The sequence below is a fragment of the Aotus nancymaae genome, unplaced genomic scaffold, assembly GCF_030222135.1.
Source record: "Aotus nancymaae isolate 86718 unplaced genomic scaffold, 86718_ANA_hifiasm-v0.15.2.pri h1tg000020l, whole genome shotgun sequence".
Classification (NCBI taxonomy): Eukaryota; Metazoa; Chordata; class Mammalia; order Primates; family Aotidae; genus Aotus; species Aotus nancymaae.
Window position 1 is genome coordinate 26,080,216 of NW_026988432.1, and position 12,521 is coordinate 26,092,736.

The 12,521-nt window shown below is 40.8% G+C and overlaps 1 pseudogene; it reads right to left on the reverse strand.

Moving 5' to 3' along the window:
- Positions 1–1,535: 1,535 nt before the first annotated feature.
- On the reverse strand, positions 1,536–2,975 carry LOC105725280 (C-terminal-binding protein 2-like; annotated as a pseudogene).
- Positions 2,976–12,521: the final 9,546 nt, after the last annotated feature.

Below are 12,521 nucleotides of genomic sequence, written 5' to 3' on the forward strand. Positions count from 1 at the left end.
AATGATCTTTTAATGTATTGTTCGATTCCCTTTGCTAGTATTTTATTAAGGATTTTTGCATCAATATTTAGCAGAGATAGTGACCTTTAGTTTTCTTTTATTGACATGTCTTTGTCAGGTTTTGGTACCTTGGTACAACTGGACTTGTAAAATTAGTTTGGAAGTATTCTGTCGTCTATTTTTTGGTTCAATTTGATTTGAGTAGGATTGGTATAAGTTCCTCTTTAAATGTTTGGTAGAATTCAACAGCGAAGCCATTAAGTCCCAGGCTTTTCTTTACCGAAGGACTTTTTATTGCAGCTCTGATCTCATTATTTGTTTTGTTTTGTTTTGTTTTTAACAGAAATTTTAATTACCTTTTATTGAAAACTGCACTGAATGCTAAATGTCCACCTTTAAAATAAACAAATACAGTAATGGTAACTCATACTCAAACAAAACATACTTCTGATAGCCATTATTTTTCTGTTTGGGACAATTTTAAAGTTTTTCTTTGGTCACAAAAACAGGAATGTACCTATACAAAGGCTCAAATAGGCCATCTTTTTAAACAAAAAGGCAATGATTCACAAAAGACTGAATAGAACATGTAACTAGTTGATACAAATCTATAGGATTTGTTAAAATCAGTCACATCTAATACATCTGAAGTGTTCTTGTATAAAATATCACATGAAGAAAAAAAACTTTATCAATGTCTAAAAAAGTGGGTTTGTTCATAGACAATCTGACAAGTTACCATAAAAAGTGTTTCCTGAGACATAAGGAAATGCAACATTATTCTTCTTGAACCCGTTTAGTTCAAGACTTTCCACTCCATAAAATAGCAGAGGATCTGAAACTGAGAAAATATATTTGAGTACAAACAGCTTGTGAAACTTAATACTTTCTTTCTTTCTTTCTGTTTTTTTGTTTTGTTTTGTTTTGTTTGCATCATCAGAGGGTTTTACTGAACTTGCCCGCTCAGTATGCAGTTCAGCTGTGAGAGAGGCTTCTCTGTACAGGAGCCTGTACTGTCTTCAATCCCATGCATGCAGGTGTCTACCACAGGCAGACAGTTCTCTCCCCATTTAGTAGTAATATTTCTTCCTATTAGCAAAAAGAGGTAACCAGTCCCTGTAGACTGAAGGCACGCAAATCACAAGATGGGGATTTCCTCTTAATATTTTTTATTTGGATGTTTGAACTCTTGATGCAACATTCTCGAGCAGGGTGTTCAGGACCTGCTGTGCCCAAGGGACTGATAAAGGAAAAAACTCTATTTATTCTTTGTGATTTAATGCACAGATGAAAACCTTAACACACAATAACAGAAGTCGGTCATTAATAAATCACATCCTAGTCTTTCAGTGCTTCCATAAGCAGATAACATCTTCAGTTTTCTAGCTCTTGCAGTTTTAACACTGCAACATCAATGATGCATATGTCCAGAATCAGTTACAAAGACCATCAGATTCTTTTTCTCTTAGTTCATCTATTTTTCACTGTCTCTTGGTCCCAAGTGTATCTGAATGGTTACCTTCCGGCATTCTCTGCTATTGCTCATTGAGGTGCTCTCGATTGTCCCCATGTTTTGTGGGCTGGTTGGGAGAGGGCGCTTGGGATGGATGTGCCACTGTCGGGAGGTTGTGAGTCACTGGGATGCCCCCAGGGATGATCCCTTCCGTGGCTGCAGGAAGTCATCCTGGAGCCACGCCCACAATGCCTGGCAGATGTCTGTATGTGGCACCATTGAGCTCAGGATGAATTGCTTGCTGGTCTATTACTGACCAAGGCACTAATATGACAAAGAATTCCTTGTTCACACAGTTTCTTAAGCTTTCTGGGATGCAACCTGTGATGGCTCGGCGGATCTCGGTGGCAACTGTCTCTCTCATCTCCAGCGACGCCTGCTCACTGTGCCAGGCAGTGTGAGGAGTGCAGATGAGATTCGGAGCATCTTTCAACGGACCCTGAGCAAAGCTGAAGGGCTCCGACTCATGAACGTGGAGTGCTGCCCCTCGTATCCTGCCCTCCTTGAGGGCCTGTGCTAAGGCTTTCTCGTCCACCAGGCCACCACAGGCTGCATTCACAAGGAATGCTCCCCGCCTCATCTGCTTTATGGTAAAGTCATTGATGAGGAGGTGGTTATGAGGAGGTGAGATTACAGCACAAGGAGATGCAGTCGCTCTGATACAGCAAATCCTGCAGCATGCAGACCCTCTGCACACCCAGGGACCGCTGGATCCCACTCTGCAAGTACAGGTCATAAAACATGACGCTGAATCCAAAGGCCTTGGCTCGAACTGCAACTGCCTGTCCCGTGCAACCGAAGCCAATGAGGCCCAGCGTCTCCCCACGGGTGCGGGCTGCTCCTGAGGCCACTTCGCGGATCTGTTCCACGCTCTGAACCCACGTGCCTTCCCGCAGGGCCTGGTGGGGCCACGTGTTCCTCCGGTACAGATTAAGGATGTGGCAGATGGTGGAGTGGGCTGTCTCTTCCACGGCTGCGAACGGGATGTTGCACACAGCAATTCCAAGCTGACCGGCAGCCTTGATGTCCACGTTGTAGCCACTGCCTATCGCATGATCACTCTCAGAACCTTGAACTTTTCCAGGTCCTCCCTGGTGAGGGTGATGGTGTGGTACATCATGACGCCCACGGCTTCGTTTAGAACCTTCTCATGGATCTCCTGCGTGGACTGCGCTTCACAGAAGGCCACGGTGGCCAGGTCCTTCAGAATGGGCATCTCCACCATGCAGTTGCGGCCGTCCAGCAGCGCTGCCAGGGGACGGGCGTGCCGGGGGCCGTTCATGATCTGGGGGCAGATACGTTCACAAATTCTGTCCAATCCCTGTCTCTTGACTTTGTGCTTATCCACAAGGCCCATTCTTTATGGAACTTTGCAACTCTCAGATCAAAAGGCAAAGCAGTCCTCTATGAACTTAGGGGAACTTGCAGGAGTCTGAGTGCATGACGCCGCTATGAACCCAATATAGATCTGTACACAAACTCTATAGTCCACGTGATGGGCCATCTGTCTTTTTAAGGGAATACAGCTTCATTGGTTCAAAATCATTTAAGGTGATGAAACCCTCGTCCTGGATGGTCAGCGTCCATGGCAAAAGGCGCCCACCCTGGAGGAGGCGGCTCCCGCCCTTCCCACCCGACCCGGCGGTGGTGGTGGCGGCGGCGGCTGCTGTGTGGCCCCCCGCTCAGCATAGCATGGCTCCGGGTTCCATCCCTCGCTCCTCGGGCCGCCGCGGCTCCTCCAGGCCGCTCCAGAGCCACCTTAAAATGATACACGCCTCGTTATTTGTTACTATTCTGTCCAGCTTTTGCATTTCTTCATGATTCAATCTTGGTAGGTTGTAGGTATGTGTCTAGGAATTTGTCCACTTCCTCTAGGTTTTCCAAGTTATTACCATATAGTTGCTCATAGTAGCTACTAATGAACCTTTTAATTTCTGGAGTATCAGCTTTAATGTCTCCTTTAAAATAAATCTCTAATTCTGTTTTGGAGGGGGAGGGTCTTCTTTCTTTTTTTTTCTTCGTTAGCCTGGCAAAAGGCTTGTCAATTTTCCTTATCTTTTCAAAAAACCTAAGTTTCTGTTTCACTGATCTTTTGTATTGTTTTCTTCATTTCAAATTCATTTATTTCTGCTCTGGTCTTTTATTATTTCTTTTCTTCTGCTAATTTTGGGTTTGGCTTGCTCTTGCATTTCTAGTTCTTTCAGATGAATCAATAGGTTATTTATTTGAAGTTTTTCTACTGTTTTGAGGTAGAAGCATATTGCTATAAATTTCACTCTTAGTACTGCTTTTGCTGTACACATAGGTTTTGGTATATTTTGGTATATTGTGTTTCCATTATCATTTGTTTCCCGAAAATTTTTAGTTTCCTTCTTTTTCTTCATTGACCCACTGGTCATTCAGGAGCCCATCAATGATAGACTGGATAAAGAAAATGTGGCACATATACACCATGGAATACTATGCAGCCATAAAAAAGATGAGTTCATGTCCTTTGCAAGGACACGGATGAAGCTGGAAACCATCATTCTCAGCAAACTAACACAAGAACAGAAAACCAAACACCACATGTTCTCACTCATAAGTCGGTGTTGAACAATGAGAACATAGGGACATAGGAAGGGGAATATCACACACCGGGGTGCTTTCTCTTCTTGGTACTTGGTACCATTGGCAATATTTTGACCTCTATCTTCCCTCTAAATCCCAAAGTCCACTAAAGCAGAAGACTTATAGATGTGCCCATCTCTTTATCTCCCAAGTCTTCATATTGACTGATAACTCATGGGCACTTAATAGTTGTGGAATGAAATGGATGAATGTGTAACCACAGAAATCACTCCTCTTAATAGTCAAGTTATAATGAAAGAAAATAATTTCCAAAAATATACTATAATTGTAAATAAATGCGACAGTTAAAAAGACACAAGAGTATTGAGGTAATTAATGTCATTGTGACTTGGTAAGTTTGCATGGAGAAGGAGGGAGCTGAGTTGAGCCTTAATCCTGTCCCCATCTGTGTTTGCTGTGTGACATCCAAGTGAACTATAGAAACTTCACCACTGTTCCATGATGAATATGACTCACTTGCCAGTAATTAACTACAGGTAGTCATGTTTTCAAGGTTCTCTGATTTGATTTGCAAAGTTTCCCTTTTGTCCTGTGGGTCTATGATTAAATAGGAGGAAACTAGTGATTTTAAATAGGATTTTAGAGTTCTGATCCTGCAAGTATCAGTTGCTCTGAGCTGCACCTTATTTCTCTTTAAAATTGGCATGGCCTTAACACTAAACTGCCTTACATCTCAGGTCTGATAAATTTCCAATGAAATAAATTAAAGCTCCCTGTAAATAATATATATATGCGATAAAAATAAAACCTTGAATTTAGGTAACAGCTTCAAAAAGGGTGTCTCATTTATCTGCCCAAAAAGACAGAGAGAGAAATAAAAATTCTCTTTGGGTAACAAATGGATAAATACCAGTATTATTATCTTTGCCTGTAGGATGAATAAAAGAAGCAAAGAAAGGTTAGGCAACTTGCCGAAGGTCACTCTGGAAGTCAGTGACAGGGATGAGAATGGAACCCAGGTTTCCAGGCTCCTGGCCCAGTACATTTCTCTAAGGGCCATAAATTACCAGGTTGTTGAGGCCTCTAGATTCTCCAGATGTTGCCATCTCCTCAGTGTCCTTGTGCCGCCACCCAATGCCTTCACATTTTTTATCGAGTTAGATGAAAGTCTCCCTCCTCCTGACAGCTTTATTACCCCAAGAAACCATTATCTCCCTCTAACTCAGAAAGTTATACTCAATTGTTGGTGCAGTAACCAAACAGGAGTCAAAGACATTTCTATGATTGATGCAGCCTTCAGTGGAAAACAGTGGAAAATATTACTGCTTTGATATTCCCATTTTTTTCAGGGCTAAAGGTTAATCAGTTGATGCTATTACACAGAAAGCCTCTTTAAAAAGCCCAACAACAAAGACAGGGTGTAAGTTGGAGAACTCTCCCCAGGCCAGGAATGGTTGTTAATGCTCAGAAGAGAAGTTTTTAAAAATGGGGGAAATACAAGCATTGTTAAGGTCATGGCGTGGGTTGGTGGCACTTTACATAAGTTCAGGGGTCAGAACTGAAGAAGTACCAAGTGGAGCTAAAATTTCTAACTGCTAAAGTATTGAGGGAGAAAAGAAAAAAACAAAAAATATGAAAAATGAAGGAAGAGAAAAGGAAAAATATAGAAAGGCAAAGATGAGGAAACTAAGAGACATAATAAGGAAAGAGAGTAAAAGAAAAGAATGAATTTTAAATTAATAGTAGCTAATGGCTATAACATGTACAGCTTATTAAAGGTTTTGCCCTTTTCATGTATTGCTCCAAAACTCCTATGCAGTAGATAGTATCATCCCAATGTGATGAATGAGGCTCACATGCCAAAAATCTGAATGTTAGAAAATAGAAGGTGGTGGATTCAACTGCGTTTTCTTTGCCATCTCCACCAAGGACCCAAGGAAGATTGCACTGAGTGACAGCAGGAGCATTAAAACCTCATCTCTGACAGTAGCCACAAAGGACTCACTGGAATCCTCAGCTGCATAACATGACGTGATTCACGGTAGATCCTGCACAAGTTGCACTCCTCCAAGTAAACAAAGATGAGAGGAGGATGGTGAGGAGGATGGCAAGGTGCCTGCTTCTTCAAAAATGAATCGAATTTGTAAGCAGTCTGCTTTTAGAAAGAACAGCACATGCAAAGATACTAAGGCACCAAATAATGTCCAATGTTAAAAGAAAGTGAAAAATGATTGCATGGGGAAAGCATATGGTAAGGATGTAAAATAGAAGACAATGATGCTTCAGTAGCTGAGTGATAGATCCCGGAGGGCCTAAGAAACCATGCTAAGGAATATAAAGTTTATGTATTGGCAATGGAGAGGCTTCAAACATTTAAAGATGGGGGAGGGGTTGTAAATGACATGACCAAAACTGTCTTGAAAACAGAACCCTAGTAGCGATATAAAAGAAGAAGAAAGTGTCTATGAGACAGAATATAAGGTAAAATTCAGGCAAAGTAATATAGATTAAGAGAAAAGGGGCATTGTCTGGAGAACAGAAGTAGAATCAAGGGGATGGAGGCTGAAGAGGGAAGGAGTCAAAGACAATTCTTCGAATTCTGGCCTTCATAACTGAGTAAATGGTAATGATATCCATCAAGACTGAGAAGATAGCAATTTTGATTTAAGGTACATTGAATTTGAAGTAGCTGTGAACATGCAGGTGAATGTGTCCAGTAAAATGATGGCACCATGGTTCTGGAGCTCAAGAGAAAGTTAATACTGATAAGATAGGTTTGGGAATTGTCAGCATATAGATAATGATAGATGCCATGGCAGTAGCAGCAAACAGCCCTAGACCATGTAATAAACAGACTGGAAATGTTCATTAGGGAGCTAACTTTCACGGAATTATTTTCCAACCAGCTTTTCCAGACTCACCAATATCTATTTTCACTCCTGTTGTCCACCCTTTCAAAACATGTTCCCTACAGATTAGAATATGTCTTGATAGGCTTCCCCAGCTCTAGATCCTACTGCTTTGTTTCTTAGATTCTAACACTTCTTGCCAGCTGCAAGATCTCCAAAGAATGATGAACCAGTGACCCACTCCCATCATCACATGGCCCTAATAATTTGTATATGTGTACTCCTCTGAGGCAACATTGACCTGCCTTAGACACCCTAAAACTAAAGAAGAGAAGCTTCAATCGCAAAAATGTGGAAACAACCCAAATGTCCATCCTTGAATGAATGAATGAATAAACAAAGTGTGGCATATACACACAATGAAATCTTGTTTAAAATTCTTGAAAAGAAATGAGATTCTGACCTACAACATAGACAAATCTTAAAAACACAAATGGATAAATGCCAGTATTGTTATTATCCTTGCCTGTAGGATAAATAAAAGAAGCAAAGAAAGGTCAGGCAACTTGCCCAAAGTCACTCTGAAAGTCAGTGATTAGAGCCAGTATTAAGAGAAATAAGTCAAACACAAAAAAGACAACATTGTATAATTCCACTTATATAAGGTACCTAGAATAGTCAAATTCACAGAGACAGAAAGTAGAATGACGGCTACCAGGGACTGTGGGAGGGGGAGATGGGAAATTATTGTTTAACAGGTACAGAGTCTCTGATTGGGATAATGAAAAAAAGTTTTGGGATGATGAAAAAAGTTTTGATATGGGTAGTGGTGATGGGTGCATAACAGTGTGAATTTATTTAATGCCACTGAATGGTACACTTGAAATGGTTAAAATAATAAATTTTATGTTTATGCTTCATTGGTATATTTTACTATAAAAACATCTTAAAGTAGTGTCATGGTTTGATACAAATATTTAGAGGTAGAGAATGAAGAAACATTAGAATACCAAGAAGAAACAATCAGAAAAGAAAAATCAGAAGAGAACAATGATATAGGAAAGCCAAGAAAACCAAAAGTCTAAGAGGAAGACGATGCTTTACTGAGTTGGGTAATAAAGAGAACTCACACAGGATGAAGACTTAAAAGGGTCTTTGCCTTTAATTCTGAGAAGATCGCAGACGACATCAGTGAGGGCAGCTTCTGCAGAAACTGAAACCAAAAGTCAGATTTCAAATGGTTAAGGGAATGGAAATTGGTAAGTACTGTGGGAAATATACACATTTTCCTTCAAGAAATTCCCCTTTCAAAGGGAATGGAAACATGCCCCTTGTAAGAATTTAGGCATTTAAGGAAAATAACCAGGGCGATAGTTAGAGACGGTGATAAAGTTGAGGACAAGGGGTTTTGTTTTGCTTCATTCTGCTTTGGTGAAACATAATTATGCCTATAGACTAAGAGAGGACTTGATGAATAGGAAATTCTTGCATCAAAAGGAAGGGGCCCACAGAAGGTCAAGGTTTGAGTGGAGGAAAAAGAGGATGGTATCTGCACCAGACGGAGAGATCAGCTTTAAAATAAAGGAGGGAACTTCTCTTTCTCTGCTGCAAGAGCTGAGCATTTTTGTCTGTGAGGCAGGAGAGGACACTTAATATGTAGATACTCTTAGAGGCCACAACAGGGGAGTTTATTGGTTCACATATGATGTCCTCTATTTTCTCCAAGAAAACCGTCTACCAAAGGAAACAGGGCCCAAAGGGGGTTTGTTACTAACACATAGTAGGTGACCTGTGAGTATTTATTGATGAAAATGATCACCAATTATGAGTATTCAATCCTCATGTTATTACCCAGTGATGGTACAGTACATATTACAAACTGGATTTTCAATAAATGTTGAATGAATGAATGAAGAATATATGGCTGATACTTATAATGAAGACCCAGAGTCATCAAAAGGAGTTACATTACACTCCATGCCCTCAGTTTGATAAGAAATTGCATAACATAGGTTAAAAGACATCACAGTAATGAAAAAGAAAAAACTATTGCTGTATACAAAGACACAAATAGATCTCAGAGGTGTACTGTTAAGTATAAAGACAAGATACAAGAGGATATGCTATATAATTTCATGTATATAACTTTCAAGAACAGGCGAAACTAATCTATGATGAAAGAAGTTAGAATAGTGGCTACCTTGAAGAAGTGTGTCTTACGTGGAAGGGGTCATGAGAGAATCTGCTGAGTGCTGGAAATGCCCCATGTTGTGATCTTAGTGGTGGTTACACAGACGTATGTGTAGGTAAAATTTATCAGGCTGAACACCTAAGATTGTGCACTCTATGTAAAGTATATCTCAATTTATGAAATAAAAGATGCCCCCAACAAAAATTGATTCAGTGTTTGCAAGTTTATTCAATTGCTATCTGAAATTATCTGTAGCATGTTAAAACAAAACTGTTCCTCTACCCATAACATTTCTGATACCAAATATGTGGGAGTTTCCCTCCCAGCACCAACCAATTCAACCCTCCAGACACCAACTGGGTGTCCTGTAATTTAATTTAATTTTGACACAAAGAACCCAGTGTTAGCACAGACCCCAGAGTGAGATTAAGGGCTCACTCCACACAACAGCCTCCCATTTGAAATGCCAATTGCAAGTCACAGCCACCCCTAGTTCCAACCAAGCAGCTATAAATTGGTACAATAATTTCCTAGAACAGCTCACAGAACTCAAGGAAACACTTTTACTGGTTTATTATAAGGGATATCACAAATAATATGATAAACAGCCAGATCCAAAGAGGCACATGGGGTGAGGTCTGGAAGGCTCCTGGGCATAGAGCTTCTGTCCCTGTGCAGTTGGGATGCACCCCCGTCTGGGACATGGATGCATTCACCAACCCAGAAGCTCTCCAAAAGCCATATTTTAGGAACTTTTATGGAGGATGCATCACATAAGGATGATGGATTACTAACTCAATTTCCAGCCCCCTTCTCCTTCCCAGAGGACAGGGGAGGGCTGAAGATTCCAACCCTCTAATTATGGTTTGGTCTTTCTGGTGACCAGCCCCGATCCTGAAGCTATTCAGGAGGCCACCAAGAAAAGTTGCTCCTATCACCCAGCAAATTCCAAGGGTTTGAGGAACTCCGTGTAAGACAATTCTATCATCCCCATTATTCCAGAAATTACAAAGACTTTAGGAGCACTGCGTCAGGAACCAGGGATGAAGAACAACTATGTATTTCTTATTATAATATCTCACATGTGAATGAAAGTTCTGACTGAAAGAAAAAGAAAGAAATGATTTGGAGGAAAGAAGAGAGGGATTAGGTATTACAGGGACAGGTACAAAAAATTTCCATCACGAGTGTTGGGGACTCGTAAGGAGAAATATAGAAAATAAGATAAAGGGTTACCATTTTGTTTCAAAGTTCAGTTCAATAAATCCAATCAATAAATAATTATTGAGTACTTATCTAGTACCAAACACAATGCAAAGTTCAGGACAATTTCTAAAAGTGGACCGACTGCATCAGAATCATGTAAGTTGCTTCTTTAAAGTGCAGATTCTTAGGCCCTGTCCCAGATCTACTAATTGAGAAACTCAAGGAGCTGGGCCCAGGAATCTTGTTTTAAACAGTCAACCCAGGTAATTCTGCAAAGATCACAATAGTTGAGACTTGAGTCTGTGCTGACTTCTCTGCCCTCAGTGGGTCAGGGAATGGAAATGAGACATATGAACAGATGATTTCCATACCACTTGGCAAATACAGTGACTGAGATGCTGAGAGACCACTAAGGAAGCTTAAGAGGCATATCTAAGGGTGGCAGAAATAACAGTAGTCAAATCAAGGGAGGTAATACCTGTGCTGAATCTAAAGGGCTGCATAGCAATTAGCAGAGGAAACTGGGGTGAAGGAAACGGTGGAAAGAGTTGATTGGTTTGCAGAGTGTGGTCCCTAAAGAGCAATGTTACCATCACCTGAGAATTTGTCAGAAACACAAATTCTCAAGCCCCACCCCAGACCAACTGAATCAGAATTTCTGGGGGTAGGCCCCAGCAATCTGTGTTTTCAAGCCCTCAAGGGGATTCTGACCCACGCACAAGCAAACTGATTAGACAGGCAGGACTGCAGGCCATGGAAGAGGCAGAGAGGCAGCAGAGTGAAGCTGGTAGGAATACGGTCTTGGTGCCAGGCCGCCTGGGTGCAAATCCAGGCTTTGCAGCTTTCTAGCTAGGGGAGCTTAAGTGAATTCATTAATAATTTTGTATCCGTTTTTTTTATCTCTATAATAGACTTCATGCATAATTACCATATATAAAGTGCTCAGGACAGAGCCTAACACATATAAATACTACATAGGTGTGTGTTTTTATTAGTAGCAGTGTGGGCCAGCAAGGGAGATGGTAGGGCTGTGTTGCAGAAGGCTCTGGCCTTTGAGCATCAGGATGGAGCAGGATATGGCAGAGTGCTAAAGGGTCACCAAGGGACAGATCATGATATTTCACATTTAAAAAAGAAGAAGACATCTTGGAACTTCCACTTCCATAAAAGATGAAGTAAGTGTACTTTTTCCTATTCCTCCCACTAAGTAAAACTCAAAACCCTGGACATTATAGATAACAAGGTTCCAAAAAGTGGGGAGAAGAAGGCAGGTCAGCAAGGGACTTAGGACCCTTCGGAACACAGTAATGAGTACACTGGATTTTCCCTTTTTTATTTTCTTTTTTGGCTTTATATGTCCCAGACTTGAAGCTGATGTGGCCAGCAACCAAGAAATGCCAACAGGTGCCAACAAAAAAGCCTGCTCTGCCTAGCCAAAGGACCACGAAGTGGGCAGCCTAGAAAGACAGTGTGGAAATAAACCAAGACCAACCAAATGAGAAAAGCAAAGGCTATTTTAGACATTTCTCAAAAGAAGACATACAAATGGAAAACAGGTATACAAAAAGATACTCAACATCATTGACCATCAGAGAAATGCAAACGAAAACTACAATAAGATACCATCTCACCCCAGTTTAAATGGCTCATATCCAAAAGACAGGCAATAACAAATGCTGGGGAGGATATGGAGAAAAGGGAATCCTTGTCCACTGTTGGTGGGAACGTAAATTAATACAACTGCTATGGAGAACCATTTGGAAGTTCCTCATAAAAACTAAAAATAGAGGTATGATGTGTTCCACCCATCCCCAGTCCTGGATGTATACCCAAAATAAAGGAAATCAGTATACTGAAGAGATAGCTGCACTTCTGTGTTTATTGCAGCACCGTTCACAATAACCAAGATTTGGAAGCAACCTAAACGTCCATTAACAGATGAATGGATAAAGGAAATGTGGTACATATATGCAATGGAGTACTATTCGGCCATAAAAAATGAGATCCTGTCATTTCCAACTACATGGATAGAACTAGAGGTCATTATGTTAAGTGAAAAAAACAGGCACAGAAAGATAATCTTTTCATGTTCTGACTTATTTATAGGAGCTAAAAATTAAAACAATTGTACTTATGGAGATAGATAGTAGAAGGATGGTTACCAGAGGCTGGGAAGGGTAGTGGGAGGCTG